Genomic DNA, 18,354 nt, shown 5'->3' on the forward strand with positions numbered 1-18,354 from the left:
TTAGCAAAAATAACTTTCCGATTCTTTTTCAAAGTAGCCAGTTTTGTCACAGCTCCAACAAATCAACTTCAACTTTTCAGTCAGACTAACCTTATTATAACCTTGAGATATACACCATCGTTACCGGGGAACCTTTTACATTCCACAACATTATCAGCAGATGTACCAACAACTTCATTACCCTTTGACTTTAGCCTCTCCAAAAAGTTATTATAGTTATTCATTGAAGCCCCATCATGTACTCATTCGCATCTTGTAACGAGAATTGCCATACGAATCATCGGGAATTAGCAATCAGTATTTTGAAATCTTGCAGCATGTCTACGCCAACAGTTATATGTGTATATATAACGTCTATCTTCTGGACTTAATTTGAATGTGATGTTTCTGAAAAACACTCCGAACTACGAATTGGTTCTCCGAAAATGGAAAAATGATGATAAAGCAGCAAAAACTATAAACGACTTTAACAGTAAAAGTTTGATGATAATGAATAAGTGTGCTGGCAAAGCGTAAAAAAAGAGAAGTCTTGGAACTGGAAACCGGATTGAGCAAAGTATGAAGGAGGCTGTGGATAAATCACAAAGATTGAACCTGACTTCAAAGAATCTAAATGATTCAGTACCTGCTGAAGTCATTAACGAATACCTTGCTCCTGACTCTAAACCCCAGCGAACAATATTCTTCATCATCCTCTGATATTAGAAATTCTAAGATATCATCGTATCTTTCATTATAAATATCCTCCATATTTCTGAAGATATTTTCATAATTATTATTATTTGAAATCATTTACCTCTTCGCGCTGTCTGTATTACATCATAAAAGAAACTATTTTAGTTTCTAAATTTTGAAACATTCGAGTTTAAAATAGGAATATCTTTGAAGTAGTGTTGGGAGTTGAAGCATGATTTAGTATAATATAATGACACTTGATCAACGTGATTATATTACAGTAAGTCATGCTGAGTTTCTAAATAGAACGTGATGATTCACAGATCATAACATCATCATGTGCCATGTTATACGACCCTTTGTATTCTATTTAACCTCTAAAATATCAAGAAAATATTTCTTGATGATTCGGCCTTTTCCGAGGTATTCTGGTAATTTGACAAGTCAAGATCATACCATTACAATTTTCCTTCCTAGAACATTAACAATGTTCATTCCGAAATTCATATCTACGAATTCTGGACCATTACAAGCGGTGCTTAATCACGAGAAGAAGAAACGAAAGGACAAAGCTCCGAAACAGAAATTGGGGTATAAATCGCAGTAAATAAAAGAAAGCATTAACTGAGATACCAATGATTATGGGAGACAGAAGCAGGGACATCGAAATATAAGAGAAGATATAAAAACCAACAACCACCCAGAAATTATAAATCATATATATCAATACATATAGCAATATAAAGACACGGGAGAACTAAAAAGACTATAAAACCAAGTGTATAGTAGAAGTAAATAGATTCTTCCGGCGGTAGATGAAAAAGAAGAATGACCGATATGAAAGTTAGAAGTATATCGAGAATCAGAACTGGATGGATCATATTGATGAATACTTTAAAATATGAGTTGAGGAGGAAAGAATAGAAGGTGTGAGTTGTAAGGAAACGAAGGAGGTGGATTTATAGGAAAATCTCCGACAGAGCAAATCAAAATGGATGATCGCATTTAAAGCGGATCCTAAATTTCCTTAATCAAATCCTATTACGAAGATTTTCTCCAAATCTATTGAACTTGGAAATCCACCCAATCTACGTCAAAAGATATGACGAATCTATACCTACTCATATCACTCTTTTGGTGATAACTTCACTCGTACTCTTCACAAAATCAAATGGTTTTATCCATATTACTCAATGATGATAAAACCCTAATCTTCAGTTTATATGCGTCATGAAAACATACTTATTGTCAGCCATGACCATCCCAATCAAATTTCGGGATGAAATTTCTTTAAAGGGTAGGTACTGTGACAACCCGGAAATTTTCGACCAAATTTAAACTTTAATCTTTATATATTCCAGACACGATAAGCAAAGTTTGTAAGTTGAATCTCAAGAATTTTAAACTGTGTTCATACACTCATTTAACCTCGACCAAATTCCAATGATTCACGAACCATTAAATGAACGTATTTGTTTCAATATGATTGTCAATGGAATTAAAAGATAATATCAAATGATTGAATTATCAGATGCATTGAATTATGATTACGAGTCTTTGTTGAGAGGTCCACATTGATTTGAGAAATCTTTCCATTTTAACAATATTCGGAAAAATAGTAAAGTGATTTACAAAAGTGTCATTTAACGAGAGTTAGTCAAAGGTTAGTAATCATTTTCGCTTAAATTTCAAAAATGTACTTTATTTGATTGAATCGTGTCCCTTGATAAATCAACTCTTTAGTTTTCATATTAAAAACTTTATTTGGTAAAATAACTAATACTATTTAAAACAAGTACATTATATAAAATAAACTTTGAAATGTAATTGGTTTTGAAAGACTAAATATTATATCATTAGATAAATATTTCAAACATATATATATTGTACAAATTTACAATTTTTAAATAAAAATATATATATTTTTTAACTTAGTCATAAAACGTCATGATTTAAACTAATACTTTTTGACAAACAACGAGCCCCTAATTTATAGAAGCAAATGACCACAACGCTCAATTATATAAGTTAAATTTTCCATAAAATAATTTATCAATGACTAAAACTAAATTTTGATAATGGTACGAGTCACTAAACGTAAAAGGCTAGTTTTCTCAACGTATGAAAGTGCGTTCAAAAAACTGAAAGTGGTACACGAGTCGAGTGACAACGTACGAGTCATTTGAACAAAAATTACATTTTTACCATGCACGTGAATATAATATAATATTTAATTAATTCTAAAGATTAAATATATTATATATAAATTAATATTAAAAGAGTGTCGGTAATGCTTATTGGTTGAATATAAGTTGCATCATTAAGCCATGCTTTAAAACGAACGATTTGTGTTGTGAGATTCATTTCATCATTCACTCTAAATTTATTCTATCTATTTTCCTCTTTATATTACTCCGTATATGTTTATTTATTTTATAATTAAAGATTATTAATATTATTATTATTATTATTATTATTATTATTATTAGTATTAGTAGTATTGATATTATTATTATACATAAAATACTACGACAAGGGTACGCGCGAGTTATTTCAAAACACGTTTTGGGAGCGGGATAGGGCTAAAGAAATTATGGGTTATAGCTATGGAGGTGATGGGTATAGTTCATGGGTATGCTCGTGAGGTCAATCTAGTATTTATCGTCTCCGTTGTGTTTACGTACCTTTCCTGCAATATTGAATCTCAATATTGATACGTGAGTACTTATAATTTAATTTTTACATATTAATAGTGTATCCCTGACTAGTGCTCGAGTATATAGGATTATGCATGCTTGTACTTTTGATATTGCCATTAGATAGGTTATGTTGATTCCTGAATTAGTTATACATGCAGTTGAAATAAGGTATAATATATGCATGTCATTGGAAAGCTAGCGAAAAATTAAGAACTTTTCATTTAGATATCGAATGGCTTCGATGAACGGATTAGAAGTTATAGTCAATTGAATTTTTGTATTATTATTAAAATGATTATTATTATCGTCATTATTATCGTCGTTCTAGTTTTATCTTATTGTTATTATTATTATTATTATCTTTATCAATAAAAGGAATTATCATTAAAAATTATTATTACTATCGTTATTATCGTTAAAGTTGTAATTATTATTATTATTATTATTATCTAATTATTATTATTATTATTATTATTATCATTATTAATATATATATCATTATTTAAAAGTGGTTATTGTTATTATTACTATTATTAAATTATCATTAAAATAATTATTAGTATTATCGTTAATAATGTCATAGTAATTATCATTATTAGTATTATTGTAATTAAAACTAATATTAGTAACACCTAATTATTTTGATTACTATTATTATCGTTATTATGAATGCGATATAAAAGACGAATAAGAGATATTTTACAAATTGATTAGGAAATAATGATTATGAGTATCATTATGAAATTAAAATATTATCAGATATTTAATTAGACAAAATTATCGTTCTTATTATTTTTATCAATTTATTAAAAGAATTATTAATATTAAAACTATCATTTTTACTAAAATTATTTTTTTAATAGAAATGTCATTGTTATTATAAAATATCACTATTATTATCATTTGAAATAGAATTATTATTTTATAGATAATATTAAAAAGTGTCGTAAATATTAAAGTTTTCATAATTAGAATTATCATTTTATCATAATGTCATCTTAGTAATTATAAATATTGATATTTTTATTAATAAAATAATAATAATTATTATTACAAAATAATACAACTTTTACTTACTATTATCATAAATATTATTTTATCAAATAAATATGTGAGACAAACATATTTTACTACGGGTAATAAAATTACTTTAATAATACCTATCATATTATCTTTATAATATTAAATGAACTCTATAAATGTTATTACTTAATATATAAAAGTATATTTTATAATATAAATTTTAATATAAAATTTTATTTATTAATAAATGAATTATATTATTTACTCTAATAAATCTTTTAAAAATATTTAAAAAACATAAAACGACGATATTTAAACTATATATTAATCATGTATAGATTTTTGGAAATTGTTTTGAGTCAAATTGACTTTTGTTGACTTTTGCATATAAGTCTCGAGCATTAGGATTGTGGTACACTATGACTTGACCTAAATTGATAGAAAAATTTGACCAACACATAAATATATATAATTAATTTAGGTTCGTGAATCCGAGGCCAACCTTGCACTTGTTCAATGACGTTATATGTATTTTTACTACGAAATACAGTATGGTGAGTTTCATTTGCCTTTTTACCCTTTATATTTTTGGGCTGAGAATACATGCGAAATTTTTTTATAAATGTTTTTACGAAATAGACACAAGTAATCGAAACTACATTATATGATTGAATGATCGAAGCCGAATATGCCCCTTTTGCTTGGTAACCTAAGAATTAGTAAACCGATCTACTAATTGACGCGAATCCTAAAGATAGATCTATTGGGCCTAACGAACTCTATCCATGGTTGCGGATGCTTTAGTACTTCGATGTTGTTTTATCATGTCCGAAGGATTTCCCGGAATGATAGGGGATATTCTTATATGCATCTTGTTAATGTCGGTTACCAGGTGTTCACCATATGAATGATTTTTGTCTCTATGCATGGGACGTATATTTATGAGAACTGGAAATGAAATTCTTGTGGTCCATTAAAATGATGAAAATGAATGATTATGATAAACTAATGAACTCACCAACCTTTTGGTTGACACTTTAAAGCATGTTTATTCTCAGGTATTAAAAAAATCTTCCGCTGTGCATTTACTCATTTTAAAGATATTACTTGGAGTCTTTCATGGCATATTTCAAAGAACGTTGCATTCAAGTCATTGAGTTCATTAAAGATTATTATTAAGTCAATTTATAGTTGGATAGTGGATATTATGAAATGGTATGCATGCCTGTCAATTTTCGATGTAAAGAAAGTTTGTCTTTTAAAAACGAATGCAATGTTTGTAAAATGTATCATATAGAGGTTAAATACCTCGCGATGTAATCAACTATTGTGAATCGTTTATAATGTATATGAACGGGTCCTTTCACTTATGTCTCGGTTTTGATTTCTCGAGCGTTAACTCGTACGCTGAGAAAACTAACACTTTACGTCTAGTGACTCGAACCCTTGTCAAAATATAAATTTAGATTATTATAAAACTATATCACTAAAGATGTATCTTAATCCTTTGAGTGTTTTGGTCATTTGCTTCTATAAATCATTGCCTCGTTATATATATAAAAGTATTATTTTAAATCAACACGTCTTATAACTAATTAATATTACACTATAATATATATATATATATATATATATATATATATATATATATATATATATATATATATATATATATATATATATATATATATATATATATATATATATATATATATATATATATATTTAAAAAAATATAAACTTGTATATATCATAAGTAATGGAAATATTTATGTAATGATATAATATTTAGTTTTTCGAAACTAATTATATTTCAAAGTTCGTTTTAAATTTTGTTTAGAAAATATTATAACACGTATCGTTTATACTTTAAAACTTAATTTGGCGTAATTCATTTATGCGCCAACGTTTATCAAACGTCCTAGATGACACATCTAAATATCAATCGAATCAAGTGTTACTTCATTTGAAACTATATATATATCTTCAATATTCGTGATCACGTTTTAAATACATGTTGCAAGTTATCTACATATTTAACAACCAATATTCCATCTCACGTTAGTTCATCAAAGACATCTTAAATAATCGAATTCTATTATATCGTAAAGCGTTTTCATACATTTGAAACTAAATCAAATGATTATTATGTAATTTAGTCTTCCACTAACCTTTGTCAAATTCTCAATAATAGACACATTTGTTCTTACTCGTAAATCACTTTATCATTTTCCGAATATTGTTAAAATGGAAAGATTTCTCAAATCAAAGTGGACCTCATAACAAAGACCCGTAATCATAATCACAATGTATCTGATAATTCAATAATTTGATATTATCTTTTAATTTCGTCGATAATTATATTAAATATATTTTGAAACAAGTACGTTCATGTAAAGTATTATACATCTAATACTTTATTAACGTTTTCAAGTTATAATATATATACGCATATACATATTTAATTATATTCGTTTGTATAATGGTTCGTGAATCGTCGGAACTTGGTCGAGGTTAAATGAATGTATGAACATATTTAAAAATTTCTTGAGATTTAACTTAACAAACTTTGCTTATCATGTCGGAATAATATAAAGATAAAGTTTAAATTTGGTCAGAAATTTCTGGGTCGTCAAAGTACCTACCCGTTAAAGAAATTTCGTCCCCGAAATTTGATCGAGGTTGTCATGGATAACAATAAGAATGTTTTCATGACGAATATGAGTTGATAAATTGAATTTTATCATCATTGAGTAATATAGATAAAACAATTTGTTTATGTGAAGAGTACGAGTGAAGCTATCACAAAAGGGTGAAATGAGTAAATGCATATTCGACTTAACCGTTGACGTAGTCATAGTTGTTTTCCAGTATTCAAGGGATTCTAGAGGAAATCTTTGTAATAAGATTTGGTTCTTCGGTAATTAAGGAAATTAGGATCTTCTTTGGTTAAATGCGATAACCTGTCTCGATTGCTCTGTCTGATATTTCATATAAATCCACCTCCCTTCATTTCCTTATTTCCACAACTCACCCCTTCTTTTCTTTCTCCCTCAACTCATATTTTAAAGCATTCGTCAGTATGCTCCATCAAGTACTGATCCTGGATATACTCTTAACTTTCATCTCTGTCATTCTTCTTTTTCATCTACCACCAGAGGATTTTATATATTTCTACTATTACCTTGGGGTTATAGTAATTTTAATTCTCCCGTGCCTTTACGTGGCAGTACGTATTGATATACACGGTTTGTAATTTATGTGTTATTGTCGAGCTTTATATTTTCTTTTATATTCAAGAGTTTCATACTTTTGTCTCCTCTTCCCGACTTCAAGTCAAGCGAATATTGGTCTAGAATTTGTAGGTATGGATTTTGAAATGAACACAGTTAATGTTCTAAGAAGGAAATTGTAATGGCACGATCTTGATTTGTTAAATTATCAGAATATCTGAAAACGACCGAATCATCAAGTAAAATATTTCTTGATATGTTTAGAGGTCAGGTAAAATGTAAGATTCATGTAAATGGCACATGATGATGTTATGGTCTGTGAATCATCATGTTTCATTAGAAACTCAGCATGACTTATTGTATTATAATCACGTTGATCAAGTGTCATTATATTATACTAACTCATGCTTCAGTTCTCAACACTACTTCAAAAACATTCATATTTTAAACTCGAAGGTTTCAGAATTTTGAAACTAAAATAGTTTCTTTTATGATATAACACAGATAGCGCGAAGAGATAAATGATTTTGGATAACAATAGTTATGAAGATATCTTCAGAAATATCGAAGATATTTATAATGAGATATATGATGATATCTTAGAATTTCTAACATCGATGGATGATGATGAAGATTTATCCGTAAAGGTTTAGAGTCAGGAGTAAGGTATTCGCTAAAGACTTCAGCAGACACTGAATCATTTGGATTCTTTGAAGGCAGATTTAATCGTTGTGATTTGTCCACAGCCTCTTTCATGGTTTGCTCAATCTGTTTTCCAGTTCCAAACCTTCTCTTTTTCTGAGCTTTGCCAATACACTATTTTTTTATCATCAAACTTTTAACTGTTACGGTTGTCTACAGTTTCTGCTGCTTCATTCAACTTTTTCAAAAATTCAGAGAACTAATTCGTAGATTGAGGTGTTTTTCAGAAACTTCACATTCAAAGTATATAAGTCTAGGAGATAGACGTTATAAGTACACATATAACTGTTGGCGTAGGCATGCTACAAGATTTCAAAATACTGATTGCTGATTCCCAGTAATTGGCATGACAATTCTTGTTACAAGATGCGAATGAGTAAATGATGGGGTTTCGATAAATATAATGATTTTTCGGAAAGTCAAAGATCAGTGAAGTTGTTGGTAAGTTTATTGCTAATGTGGTGAGATATAAAAGGTTCTCCAGTAACGATGACGAAAGGGCAACGTATATATCGAGGTTATAATAAGACTGTTTTGACTGAAAAGTCGAAGTTGACTTGCTGGAGTTGTGACAAAATTTGTAATTTTTGAAAGGAATTGCAAAGTTATTTTTGCTAATAAATGCCAAAGGGTCTGACATGGATACGTGTTGAACTATGACTTTGGTTTCGAGAGTTTTTCAGGTACATGACTGTGGATAACATGTGGTTGGATCATCATCACTATTGCTCATTATTTGAAGTGTCTTCAGAAATTTCGAAGGGTTTTAAATGCAGATTGTCATTATCAATATCCAAATGATGAAATCGTCATGAATCTCGAATGATTCTAATATCATTATGGGTGTTATGAATAAAAGTGATATTCTATCACAGTTTTGAATTCAAAGTATGGCTTTGATAAATGTCGGAATTTAAGATTAATGTTTTCTATTAAATCTTGACTTGGATTTTGATTTATCAAAATTAGAATATGTAATCGAATTTGGATAAAAAATGGTTGTTCTATTTTTCTATGAAAGAATGTATATTGTTGTGAAAGTAGTGAGTATAGTTGATGATTGCTAAATCTGATTCGAAGAATGTAACATATTAATTGTGAATTTATATATATCTCTCGGGTATTACCTACCCGTTAAAAAAATTCACAATTAATATTTTGTACAAACGAATTTTATCAGTCTTTATGAACATATATGTATATTTTCTTCAGATGTAATACAGATTTAATGAGTTAATATTAAATTAAACTCAGTTGATTTTCGGCTGGAACTAGAAATGAATAATCTCTAAAACATTCAAGATTATATAATTTCCGCGAAGTATTTTACTAAGGTAATCAATACCTCATTGTTCATTTTCATTGATATTTCCTCAGTGGATTATGTTTATGCTCGTGGAATTCTTGTGAATTTCGCAAGATACGAATGATGTTCTCTAGAAAGTTTCGAGTATATCGAAAGTGTAAAATCAAATATGTAATTTAATAATACACTTAGTTTATTTTGAAATGGAATTCATTGAATTGAAACAGAAATTGTAATTAACGATGGTTAAGTTGTTAACGAAGGATGTACATCATAGCATATTAATAATATGAATTTAACCGGGTAGTATCTACCCCTTTTTAATTCATACATAATAGCTTTGTACGAAAAGATATATTATGGTTTCAAAATTTTTATATATAAGATATACATATAAATTCTTCAGCGAAAATGAGTTAATACTTCATAACTCGTTGATAAAATATACGCGTTGTTGATTAGTGATGATGTTTGTGGTGATTATAGATCTGGTGGAGCTTGTGATGTTGTAAGCGTTGCTGATGCTGACGGTACTGACGGTGCTGGTGATGTTATATATATATATATATATATATATATATATATATATATATATATATATATATATATATATATATATATATATATATATAAAACAAGTCTAACTTATAAATCGTGCACCATCCTATCAGGGTTTCTATTCTTCCTTCTATCATTTCTATCCATCTATTCAACTTGGTTTACGGCTATGATTTGAATAAATAATCTCTAAAACTTTAGAGATTGCATAATCACCGTAGAATATTTCTTCGATGAAGTTATGAATCAATAGTTCATCGTTTTGTTGTTGTTGGTACTCCTTGGTATCTATGGTGTGTGTGACGTTGATGATCGAGATATAGTTTGTGATGTTGAGATATGGGGTGCGGATGTTACTGTTGGTGGTGGTGATGGTACTGCTGGTGTTGCTGATGGTGGTACTGTTGCTGCTGGTGCTGCTGCTGGTGCTTGCAACCTTTGCACCATATCCTCCAAAGTCACTACCCGAGCGCGAAGCTCGTTGACTTCTTCTATTACACCAGGATGATTGGCTGTTCGGACGAGCGGATGAATAAGATCTAGAATTTGAGATAATATGTAGTCATGACGAGACACTCTGGAAATGAGAGAGAAAATGGTGTCTCGGACAGGTTCGCCGGTAAGTGCTTCAGGTTCATCGCCAAGAGGGAAATGTGGTGGATGGAAGGGATCGCCTTCTTCTTGTCTCCAATGATTAAGTAGACTACGAATCCATCCCCAATTCATCCAGAATAGATGATGGCTAATTGGTTGATCCATTCCGGTCACACTGCTTTCGGAGCTCGAGTGAAACTCCATATCAGAATCCAAGGGACTTAAACTAGTGGTGAGTTCCATTTCGTACAATTGAATAAAGGATTTTTCGATATGAAAAGATTTCTGGCTATCAGATAGTATTTTAATTACATAGAATATCCATATATATAGAACAAAAGATTTCGCAGATTACGGAGGGATTTATGGAATATGCCAGTCAAAGTTTACAGTAACAGATACGCTAAGATATGAATTAGCAGATACGTTAAGATACGAATTTTGTCTATACACTATTCACGCAATCAATGCAGTAAGATGTGTCTAGACTAAGAATGATAAGCAGGTAATTTCCGACAGCAAATGATAAGCAAAACTTTTGACATGCAGCTAAGGTTGAAGTCCAGACTCACTAATGGATCCTAACGACTATCAGTTAGACACACTAATGCAGACCTGGTTCGCTAAGACCACCGCTCTTATACTACATGAAGTGACCCGTCCTAATCCATATGAACGAATACAATAACATATGGTTACATTGCGAGGTATTTGACCTCTATATGATACATTTTACAACATTGCATTCGTTCTAAACGACAAACTTTCATTACATCGAAAGTTGACAGGCATGCATACCATTTCATAATATCCAATTATAAATGACCTAATCTATCATTTACTTAATCATAATCTTTATTGAACTCAACTACTTGAATGCAACGTCTTTTGAAATATACCATGAATGAATCCAAGTAGTGTCTTTAAAATGAGCAAATGCGCAGCGAAAGCTTTCTTTCAATCCTGATAATAAACATGCTTTAAAGTGTCAACCAAAAGGTTGGTGAGTTCATTAGTTTATCATCAATATTCATTTTCATCATTTTTAATAGACCACAAGATTTTCATTTCCATTTATCATAAATATACATCCCATACATAGAGATAAAAATCATTCATATGGATTGAACACCTGGTAATCGACATTCACAAGATGCATATAGAATATCCCCATCATTTCGGGACATCCTTCGAACATGATAAATTTCGAAGTACTAAAGCATCCGGTACTTTGGATGGGGCTTGTTGGGCCCGATAGATCTATCTTTAGGATTCGCGTCAATTAGAGTGTCTGTTCCCTAATTCTTAGATTACCAGACTAAAAGGGGCATATTCGATTTCGATCATTCAACCATATAATGTAGTTTTGATTACTTGTGTCTATTTCGTCAACCATTTATAAAAGCGCATGTATTCTCAGTCCCAAAAATATATATTGCAAAAGCATTTAAAAAGGGAGTAATGAAACTCACAATACTGTATTTCGTAGTAAGTATGCATATGATACATTGAACAAGTGCAAGGTTGGCCTCGGATTCACGAACCTATATATATATATATATATATATATATATATATATATATATATATATATATATATATATATATATATATATATATATATATATATATATATATATATATATATATGTTGGTCAATATCTGTCTAACAATTTAGGTCAAGTCGTAGTGTATTACAATCCTAATGCTCGAGACTAATATGCAAAAGTCAACAAAATTCATCTTGACCAAAGTGACTTCCAAAAAATTGTATGACATAAATATAGTCGTTTTATATATTTAAATATATCTATCAGATTTTATTATAGTAAATAATACAAACCATTTATTAATAAAGAAAAAGTTATATTAAAGTTTATTTATGATAAAAATATACTTTTATATATCTCAAGTAATAAGATTTATACAGTTTGCTCAAAATCATAAATATATTGTAGTATATACTATTAATGTAATTATATTACGTATGGTGAAAATATCTTTGTATCACATATTTGATAAAATAATATTGATAATAATAATAATAAGTAAAGTTGCACTATTTTATAATAATAATATTAATTATTTTTATTAATAATAAAATAATAATAATAATATTAATAATAACAATATTTATATTTACTAATGATGATATTAATTATGATAAAATGGTAATTCTAATCATGATAATCTTAATAATAACGATAATTTTTAATATTAACTGTAATAATAATAATATTTTAGAAACGTAATAGTTCTATTCAAAATGATAAATTTTTAATAATGATAATACTAAAATGATAATAATAATGATATTTTATAATAACAATGATATTTCTATTAAAAATGATAATTTTAATAAAAATGATAGTTTTAATATTAATGATACTTTTAATAATAATAATGATGACAAAAATAATATATGATAGTTTTGATAAAAATATTAATTATTTTAAAAATATTGATAATAATAATCATAATAATCATAATAATAATAATAATAATAATAATAATAATAATAATAATAATAATAATAATAATAATAATAATAATAATAATAATAATAATAATAATAATATTGATTATTAGATAATAATAATAATAATAACGATAATAACGACGATAATGATAACGATGACGATAACGTTAACGATAACGATAATAATAATCATTTTAACAATAATACTTTAAAATTATAGATAATTCAATTGACGATATCTTTTAATCCGTTCATCGAAATCATACACTTTATAAATGAAAAGTTATTAATTTTTCGCCAGCTTTCCAAAGACATGCATATCATATACCTTATCTCAATTGCATATGTATCAAATTCATAATCTATCATAAGCTATTTAATGACGAAATTAAACATACAAGCATGTACAATCATATATACTCGAACACTAGTCAGGGATACACTATTAATATATAAAAGTTAAGTTATGAGTGCTCACGTATCAATATTGAGATTCAATATTGCAGGAAAGTACGTAGACGCAACGGAGACGATAAACACTAGGTTGACCTCACGAGTTATACCCCTGATCCATACCCATAAACTCCATAGCTATAACCCATAGTTTCCTTATCTCTATCCCACTCGAAAGACTCGTTTTGAAAACATGCGAGCAGAACCTCGTCGTAATATTTTATGTATAATACTAATAATAATAATACTTAATACTTCTTATAATAATAATAATAATAATAATAATAATAATAATAATAATAATAATAATAATAATAATAATAATAATAATAATAATAATAATAATAATAATAATATAAATATAAAATATACGGAGTAATATGGATGATATTTGAGATGTGTGTGAATAAGTGAATGAACGAATGAATTTATAGAATGTTTTCAGATTTCTGACTCCATGCGATCCCATGGAGTCCTCTTGTTTAATTCATGCGATCGCATGATGAAGGATTCCAGCTCACATCCTACTGATCAAGGCTGCCGACACTTATATTAATATTCAATATATATATTTATTTAATTTATATAATTATATATATATTATATTATATTCATGTGCATAGTTAATTTGAAAATTTAGTTCCAATATCTTGTACGTTGTCATTTGACTTATGTCTCGGTTTCAGTTTCTCGAGTGTTAACTCGTACGCTGAGAAAACTAACACTTTACTTTTAGTGACTCGTACCCTTGTCAAAATATAAATTTAGATTATTAATAAACTATATCACTAAAGATGTATCTTAATCCTTTGAGTGTTTTGGTCATTTGCTTCCATAAATCATTGCCTCGTTATATATATAAAAGTATTATTTTAAATCGACACGTCTTATAACTAAATTAATATTACACTATAATATATATATATATATATATATATATATATATATATATATATATATATATATATATATATATATATATATATTATTTATTTATTTATTTATTTATTTAAAAAAATATAAACTTGTATATATCATAAGTAATGGAAATATTTATGTAATGATATAATATTTAGTTTTTCAAAACTAATTATATTTCAAAGTTCGTTTTAAATTTTGTTTAGGAAATATTATAACACGTATCGTTTATACTTTAAAACTTAATTTGGCGTAATTCATTTATGCGCCAACGTTTATCAAACGTCCTAGATGACATATCTAAATATCAATCGAATCAAGTGTTACTTAATTTGAAACTATATATATCTTCAATATTCGTGATCACGTTTTAAATACACGTTGCAAGTTATCTACATATTTAACAACCAATATTCCATCTCACGTTATTTAATCAAAGACATCTTAAATAATCGAGTTCTATTATATCGTAAAGCGTTTTCATACATTCGAAACTAAATCAAATGATTATTATGTAATTTAGTCTTCCACTAACCTTTGTCTAATTCTCGATAATAGACACATTTGTTCTTACTCGTAAATCACTTTATCATTTTTCGAATATTGTTAAAATGGAAAGATTTCTCAAATCAAAGTGGACCTCATAACAAAGACCCGTAATCATAATCACAATGTATCTGATAATTTAATCATTTGATATTATCTTTTAATTCCGTCGATAATTATATTAAATATGTTTTGTAACAAGTACGTTCATGTAAAGTATTATACATCTAATACTTTATTAACATTTTCAAGTTATAATATATATATATATATATATATATATATATATATATATATATATAATATATATATATATATATATATATACGCTTATACATATATAATTATATCCGTTTATATAATGGTTCGTGAATCGTTGAAACTTGGTCGAGGTTAAATGAATGTATGAACACAGTTTAAAATTTCTTGAGATTTAACTTAACAAACTTTGCTTATCATGTCGGAATAATATAAAGATAAAGTTTAAATTTGGTCAAAAATTTCCGGGTCGTCACATTGTCCCCCCTCTAATCCCACGGCCACCATCACCCTCCCATACCCTCACCTCCTATAAATACCAAGCTTAACCCATTCATTTCACACTTAATTCATTTACAAATTACACACTCTTACTCTCTAATTCTCTCTCTAGTCTTTCTCACTCTAAAAAGTGTAAGTTTTAAATTTTCTTTCTCTTCTTCTTCCTTCCATCTACAGACATCATCATCATCATTTTATGGATCTAGCTTTTAGCTTTTGATCTTGTTATATCATGTAGATTCAAACTTGGGTTTGAATCCTTCAAGAACATGGAAGATTTAAGGTTTCTAACTTTGAATCTTCATTTACTTGTTAGATCTAGCTTGTGATTTCTTTATTTTGTTATAAAGATCAAAACTTGTGTTTATGATCTTCATGTATCTTAAAGATACAAGCTTTATGCTTCAAGATCTTCAAGAACACTAAAGATACAAGCTTTTTAGCTTATGGTTTCATTATTATGTTAAATATCTTAGCTCTTTAGCTTATGGTCTCATTACTTTCATTATTTTGTTAAAGATCTTAGCTTTCTAGCTTATGGTCTCATTAATCTTGTAAAGATCCAAGCTTTCTAGCTTAGGGTTTTCTTAATACTTGAGATCTAAGTTATTATTGTAGATCTCACTTACTTGGGACCTTTTTGTGTTTGTTGTGATGATAAAGATCAAGTCTTCATCATCACATATGTTGGAGATGCATAAACTTGTGTAAAATGGACAAAGGTTGAAGCTTTATTAGATCTATGCAATAAAGAGGCAATCTTGATGTTCAAAACTTGTAGAATGATAGATTTTACTCTTATTTGTGTGTTTATGGTTGAACCTTGGTCAAAGTGATGCTAACACATCGATGAGTTGTACACTTGAAGCTTACAAGCATCAAAGATAAGAACCGTGATGAGCATCAAGCACCAAGAACCTCACCGGAGCACTTGCTTGCTGTTTTTCAGGGTCTTATCAGACTCCTGGACTTCTGGAAAATTTATTTTCAGATATTTCGTTTCTAGTAGATAACTTTTCATTTAGGCCTCGACTTAATCCGATATACGGTTTAGGAATTATAGCCTTCTGAAAGTCACTGCGCCTTTATAACGTTTGGCTGAAATTTCTTACCTACTCGCACTTAAACCGACGTCACGGTCAAATGAAGACGATTTAGGTTCTGAAATTTAGTCAGCTGTTAGAGTACTCACATACGGAGACATGACCACTGACTATGCATCTTTTCGATTTGTATAGAGGTCGTAACAACTATCCGAAGTCAGCCTTTTATTTCGATCTCTATTCTTGTTAGACTTACCTTAGTGTTGATGAATGATGATGATAATGATGATGTTGATGATGACATTTAAACTTAATTTATTCACTTTTACACTTATTGGGACAACATACTGACCTAGTGACCTTTGACTTAGGTTGACGACCTTTCGGACCGACTTACTACCTGCATACGTTTCATATCGACTTTTACTGCTTATTCACTGTGAGTTATAGCATCCCTTTTACTACTTTTTACTATTTTTGGGACTGAGAATACATGCGCTTTTTTTTACGTTTTACATACTAAACACGAGTACTTAAACTTTACATATGTGTGGGTGATATAACGGCACAAAGATTTCCCTTAGCTCGGTAACGTTTAATCATTGGTTTCCTAACCGTGAACACAAATCTTAGATATGGATCCATAGGGTTTGACATCCCCACTCGGGCTAGTCGCGCTAGCATTCAACGGGTGTTTAATACTTCGAGGACAAACGCACTCGCCAAGTGCACTCTTAGGGGGTGATATACATACGTTAAGTCTAGTTACCGGGTGCCCACGGTTAAGCATATACTTTTCATACTGATTTAAACTGCTTGTAGAAGCACTGAAATCTCGTGGTCTACATTACTTTACTGATTACAAACTATAGTTCACCAACATTCGTGTTCACTTTTAAGCGTGTATTTCTCCGGTGCTTAGTCGATGTTGCTTCCGCTGTTAGACTTGCTATCTTGGTGTTATAGACTTGCTGTTATGAACCTGCTGTGTTAGATTTCTGTTGCATTACTTAGAGATGTCTCAATCATGTAACTTTTCTTTTGCATTCGTAACTTATGTTATTTTCAAATAATGACTTTGTAACGACCTTTGTGTCACGTTATCTTTTGTAAAACGCTGTCTTTTTATGAATGCAAAACTGATTTTCAAACAGCATATAGTGTTTGACCTTGTAATGATCCTGTTGTTGATGAACCGTACACGATGGTTTTGTATGGGGCGTCACACCAACCCAATTAAACACTAGACAAATATTCCCAAATCTTCAACTAAAACTCCTAAGTGTGGGATACACTAGGAACATTGAGGACAATGTTCGTCTAAGTGTAGGATGTTGGTATAATCTTTTTATGCTGTATTAAAATAATCTATTACGAAGATCCTAAGTTCTTAAGCCAAATTTCAAAATTTTTAACAAGAGAAATCCTTTCCGAAAAAGTATTTTTGAAAACCTGAAACGTTTGTAAATAAAAGTAAGGCTTAAGTAAGGTGGAAATCTTGTTAGGTTGAACCAAATCTCTAATAGAGCATTGCATGACTAAGGCATTATCGACCTAAATTGATTTTGGTGAGGCATCCAAATAA

The sequence above is a fragment of the Rutidosis leptorrhynchoides genome, chromosome 8 (genome assembly GCF_046630445.1).
Source record: "Rutidosis leptorrhynchoides isolate AG116_Rl617_1_P2 chromosome 8, CSIRO_AGI_Rlap_v1, whole genome shotgun sequence".
In the NCBI taxonomy this organism is placed as follows: Eukaryota; Viridiplantae; Streptophyta; class Magnoliopsida; order Asterales; family Asteraceae; genus Rutidosis; species Rutidosis leptorrhynchoides.